Source organism: Cebus imitator, unplaced genomic scaffold, assembly GCF_001604975.1.
Source record: "Cebus imitator isolate Cc_AM_T3 unplaced genomic scaffold, Cebus_imitator-1.0 Scaffold362, whole genome shotgun sequence".
NCBI lineage: Eukaryota > Metazoa > Chordata > Mammalia > Primates > Cebidae > Cebus > Cebus imitator.
In genome coordinates this window covers 2,269,838-2,276,417 of record NW_016107677.1, presented here as the reverse complement: position 1 = coordinate 2,276,417, position 6,580 = coordinate 2,269,838, and positions in this window count along the sequence as shown.

Sequence of the window (6,580 nt, the reverse complement as noted above, 5' to 3'; positions counted from 1 at the left end):
TTGCATTTTCCTAATAACTAATGATATCATGCATCTTTACATTCACCTATTTTCTATTCATATCTTTTTTGTAAAGGCTCTGCTCAAACCTTTTGCCTACCTTTTGAGTTTTTTAAAAAAATATTGAAGTTGAGAGTCCTTCATATGTATATATTTTACAAGTCCTTTATCAGATATATGCTTTGAAATAGTCTCTCATTCTGTGACTTGTCAATCTCTCAACATTGTCTTTTGTAAGTCACAAATTTTAACCTTCAAGAAGTCTTTATAAATCATGCTGTTGATAATGTATGTATGAAATCTTTGTCTAATTAAAGGTTATAGAAGTTTTTTCCCATGTTTCCTCTAGAAGTTGTATTGTTTTGGGGTTGACATTTAGGTCTTGCGATCCATTTGAAATAAATTTTTGTGTATGGTGAGAAGTATGAAATGAATTTTTACTTTTTGCATATGGATGGACAATTGTTCCAAGATATTTTCAAAAAGGTATATTTGTTCAGTGAAGTGCCTTCATACGTTTGTCTAAAATCAGTTGTCTAGATATGCCTGGGTCTACTTCTGGACTTTCTATTCTGTTACCTTTAATTGTTGTTCTATCTTAACTATTTGACTATCTTGAATGCTGAAAGAAAGCAAGGAAAAGCTAAATAAATGGGGAGATATCCTATGTTCATGTGTTGGAAGATTAAATATTATTAAGATATTGGGGGACTCTCCAAGATGGTCGAATAGACACAACTCCGTTGCACAACACCTAGTGAAAGAGATGCAGAAATCCAGAGATCTCTTAGCTCCAACTGAGGTACCAGGTGCATTTCAATGGGTCTGAGCCCCTGCAGGGCAGACCAAGGTGGGGAGGGGTGCTGCTTCACTCAGAAAGTGCATCTGACTGGTGAATCGGAGGCTCCTTCTCTTGAACTCTGGTCTAGATACAGCGCTTCCCCCAAAGCCTCAGCTATACACAGAACAGGGGATCTTTGGCAGTCTAGCACAGGGAATAACAAGTGTGGAGTTGAATAATAATCCAGGACGGTGTCCTGGATTGGTGCACAGACCTAAACAGACACATAAGCACAAAAGGCTGCCTGGAAAGCCTTCGGACCAAGCTATCGCCCCCTCCCTCTGCCCAGAGAGAGAGGGAGCTGTAAGCGGGAGGATGGATGGATGGATGGATGGAACGGCTGAGAGGGCCCCTACCCCATGACGGGAGAGAGAGGAAGCTACAACAGGGAGACAGAAGGGGGCGGCTGGTGGGTCCCTACCCTCCCCCACAAACCCCAGAGGGCTTAAGCTCTGACTCTAGCAGGTTGCGAAGCCAGTCCCACAGTGTGAGCTGAACCTTGAATGATCCAGCCCAGTGGAGGAAGGGCACAACCCACCATTAGAGGGGTGGGACTGAGCTACATGTTTTAACAAAAAACACAGGAAGTCTACCTAGCAATGGGACTGCATTCTTGACCACTCAGTAGCCAGGTCAGCAGAAGAGGCAGACCTAAACCCCCAGTGTAAACAAAAAAGACACAGGGAGCTTCCCTAGTAACTTGAAGGAGTCCCTAGAAATGAAGTAGCGCCTCATCAGGCAGACAAGTGACCTCATCAAGCAGCTCCCTGACAACACAGCCTGGTAAATCCACAAAGATGAGGAAAAAACCGCAAAAAAGATGAAACCATCAAAGACCAGGACACCTCTTCTCCTTCAAGCGATCACAAGTCCTTAACAACACGGGAATATAACATGGCTGAGAAGGATTATGATGAATTGACAGAAACAGGCTTCAGAAGGTGGGTAATAAACTTTTCTGAGCTAAAGGAACACATTCTAACTCAATGCAAAGAAACCAAAAACACTGAAAAAAGGTTAGATGAAATGCTAACTAGATATAACCAGCTTAGAGAAGAACATAAACTACTTGATGGAGTTGAAAAACACAGCACGAGAACTATGTGAAGCAAACACAAGTTTTAATAGCCAAATCGATCAAGCAGAAGAAAGGATATCAGAGATTGAAGATCAACTCAATGACATAAAAAGAGAAGGCAAGAGAAAAAAGAGTGAAAAGAAATGAACAAAGCCTCCAAGAAATGTGGGATTATGTGAAAAGACCTAATCTACGCTTGATAGGCGTACCTGAATATACTGGAGAGAATGAATCCAAGCTGGAAAACACACTCCAGGATATTATCCAGGAGAACTTCCCAAGCCTAGCAAGGCAGTCCAACATTCAAATTCAAGAAATACAGAGAACTCCATAAAGATATTCCTCAAGAAGAGCAATCGCAAGGCACATCATCCTCAGATTCACCAGGGTTGAAATGAAGGAGAAAATGCTAAGGGAAGCCAGAGAGAAAGGTCAGGTCAACCACAGAGAGAAGCCAATCAGACTCACAGTGGATCTCTTGTCAGAAACCCTACAAGCCAGAAAAGAGTGGGGGCCAATATTCAGGATCATTAAAGAAAAGAACTTTCAACCTAGAATCTCATATCCAACCAAACTAAGCTTCCTAAGTGAAAGAGAAATAAAATCCTTTATGGACTAGCAATTACTGAGAGATTTCATCACCAACAGACCTGCCCTACAAGAGCTCCTGAAAGAAACACTAAGCACAGAAAGAAACAAGTATGAGTCACAGCAAAAGCAAACCAGTTGGCAAAGACCAAAAATGCAATGAAGAAAATGAGTCAACTAACAGGAAAGAAAACCAGCCAGTAACAAAATGGCAGGATCAAATTCACATGTAACAATATTAATGTTGAATGTAAATGGCCTAAATGCCCCAATCAAAAGACACAGACTGGCAAACTGGATAAAAAGTCAAGACCCATTGGTGTGCGGTATTGAGGAAACCCATCTCACATACAAAGATGTACATAGACTCAAAATAAAGGGATGGAAGAAGATTTACCAAGCAAATGGAGAACAAAAAAAGCAGGGGTTGAAATCCAAATCTCCAATAAAATGGACTTCAAACTAACAAAGAGCAAAAGAGACAAAGAAGGACACTACACAATGGTAAAAGGATCAAACCAACAAAAAGAGCTAATTATCCTAAATATATACGCACCCAACACAGGAGCACCCAGATACATAAAGCAAGTTCTTAATGACCTAAAATGAGATTTAGACTCCTTCACAATAATAGTGGGAGACTTCAACACTCCACTGTCAATATTAGACAGATCAATGAGACAGAAAATTAACAAGGACATCTGGGACTTGAATGCAGAGCTGGACCAAGCAGACCTAATAGACATATACAGAACACTCCACCCAAAATCCACAGAATATACATTTTTCTCAGCAACACACTGCACTTACTCTGAAATTGACCACTTCATTGGAAGCAAATCACTCTTCAGTAAATGCAAAAGAGTGGAAATTATAACAGTCTATCAGACCACAGAGCAATCAGACTAGATTTTAGGATTAAGAAACACACTCAAACCCTCACAACCACTTGGAAAATGTACAACTTGCTTCCGAGTGTCTACTGGATAAACAATGAAATGAAGGCAGAAATAAAGATGTTCTTCAAAACCAATCAGAATGAAGACAAAACTTACCAGAATTTCTGGGACACTTTTAAAGCAGTATCAAGAGGGAAATTTATAGTAATAAATGCCCACATGAGAAACAAGGAAAGATCTAAAATTGACACTCTATCATCAAAATTGAAAGAGCTAGAGGAGGAATATCAAAAACACTCAAAACCTAGCAGAAGACAAGAAATAACTAAGATTAGAACAGAACTGAAGGAGATAGAGACACAAAAGACCCTTCAAAAAATCAGTAAGTCCAGGAGCTCGTTTTTTGAAAGGATCAGCAAAATAGAGTACAAGACAGATTAATAAAAAAAGAAAAGGGAGAAGAATCAAATAGATTCAAATAAAAAAAGATAAAAGGATATCACCACTGATCCCACAGAAATACAAACTACCATCAGAGATTACTACAAACAGCTCTGTGTACATAAACCAGTAAATCAGGAAGATATGGACAAATTCCGAGACACTTGTACTCTACCAAGACTAAACCAGGAGGAAGCTGAAACCCTGAATAGACCAATAACAAGGGCTGAAGTTGAGGCAGCAATCAAAGCCTACAAACCAAAAAAAGTCTGGAACTGGGTTCACAGCTGAATTTACCAGACATACAAAGAGGAGTTGGTTTCCATTCCTTCTGAAACTGTATCAAACAATACAAAAGGAGGGAATCCTCCCTAACTCATTTTATGAGACCAACATCATCCTGATACCAAAACCAGGCAGAGACTCAACTAAAAAAGAAAACTTCAGGCCAATATCCATGATGAACATCGACACAAAAATCTTCAGTAAAATATTGGCAAACAGATTGCAACAGCACATCAAAAAGCTTATCCATCACGATCAAGTAGGCTTCCTATTGAGGATGCAAGGCTCGTTCAACATACACAAATCCATAAGCATTATCCATCACATAAATTGAACCAAAGACAAAAACCACATGATTATCTCAATAGATGCAGAGAAGGCCTTCGAGAAAATTCAACAGCCCTTCATGCTAAAGACTCTCAATAAACTAGGTATCAATGGAAGATATCATAAAATGATAAAGCTATATATGACAAACCTACAACTAATATCATACTGAATAGGCAAAAGCTGAAAGAATTCCCTTTGAAATCAGTCACTAGACAAGGATATCCTCTCTCACCACTCCTATTTAATATAGCATTGAAAGTTCTAGCCAAAGCAATAGGGCAAGAAAAAGAAATAAAGTATATTCAATTAGGAAAGGAGGAAATCAAACTGTCTCTATTTTCAGTCGACATGATTGTATATCTACAAGACCCCATCATCTCAGCCCAAAATCTTCTCAATCTGATAAGCAACTTCAGCAAAGTCTAAGAATACAAAATCAATGTGCAGAAATTAAAAGCATTTCTATATGCCAATAATAGAGAGCCAAATCAAGAGCGAACTCCCATTCACGATTGCTGCAAAGAAAATAAAATACCTAGGAATAAAACTAACACGATGTAAAGGATCTCTTCAAGGAGAACTACAAACCACTGCTCAAGGAAATAAGAGAGGACACAAACAAATGGAGAAACATTCCATGCTCATGGTTAGGAAGAATCAATATTATGAAAATGACCATACTGCCCAAAGTAATCTATAGATTCAACGCTATCCCCATCAAGCTACCAATGACCTTCTTCACAGAACTGGAAAAAAACCACTTTAAACTTCATATGGAACCACAAGAGAGTCTGCATAGCCAAGACAATCCTAAGCAAAATGAACAAAGCCAGAGGCATCACACACTGCTGGACTTCAAACTGTACTACAAGGCTACAGTAATCAAAACAGCATGGTATTAGTACCAAAACAGAGCTATAGACCAACAGAACACAATATAGGCCCAAGAAGCAACACCACACATCTACAACCATCTGATCTTTGACAAACCTGACAAAAACAAGCAATGGGGAAAGGACTCCATGTTTAATAAACAGAGTTGGGAAAACTGGCTAGCAATGTGCAGAAAGCAGAAACTGGACCCCTTCCTGTCACCTTACACTAACATTAAGTCCAGATGGATTAAATATTTAAACATAAAACCTAACACCATAAAAACACTAGAAGAAAACATAGGCAAAACCATCCAGGACATAGGTATAGGCAAGGACTTCATGACTAAAACACCAAAAGCAATGGCAATTAAAGCCAAGATAGACAAATAGACTCTAATTAAAATTCAGAGCTTCTGTACAGCAAAAGAAATCATCATTAGAGTGAATTGGCAACCAACAGAATGGGAAAAAATTTTGCAATCTACCCATCTGACAAAGGGCTAATATCCAGAATCTACCTATAATTAAAACAGATATACAAGAAAAAAACAAACAAGCCCATTCAAAAGTGGGCAAAGGATATGAACAGACACTTTTCTAAAGAGGACATTTATGCTACCAACAAAAATACAAAAAAATGCTCACCATCTCTGGTCATTAGAGAAATGCAAATCAAAACCACATTGAGATACCATCTCATGCAAGTTAGAATGGCGAATATTAAAAAATCTGGAGACAACAGATGCTGGAGAGGATGTGGAGAAATAGGAACACTCTTACACAGTTGGTGGGAGTGTAAATTAGTTCAACCATTGTGGAAGACAGTATGGTGATTTCTCAAGGATCTAGAAATAGAAATTCCATTTGACCCAGCAATCCCATTACTGGGTATATACCCAAAGAACAGTAAATAGTTCTATTATAAAGACACATGCACATGAATGTTCATTGCAGCCCTGTGTACAATAGCAAAGACCTGGAACTAATCCAAATGCCCATCAATGTTAGATTGGACAAATAAAATGTGGTACATATATACCATGGAATACCATGCAGCCATAAAAAATGATGAGTTCGTGTCCTTTGTAGGGACTTGGATGAATCTGGAAACCGTCATTCTCAGCAAACTGACACAAGAACAGAAAGCCAAACACTGCATGTTCTCACTCATGGGTGGGTATTGAACAATGAGAACATGCAGACTAAGGGAAAGGATCATCACACACTGGGGGAGATTGGGGGT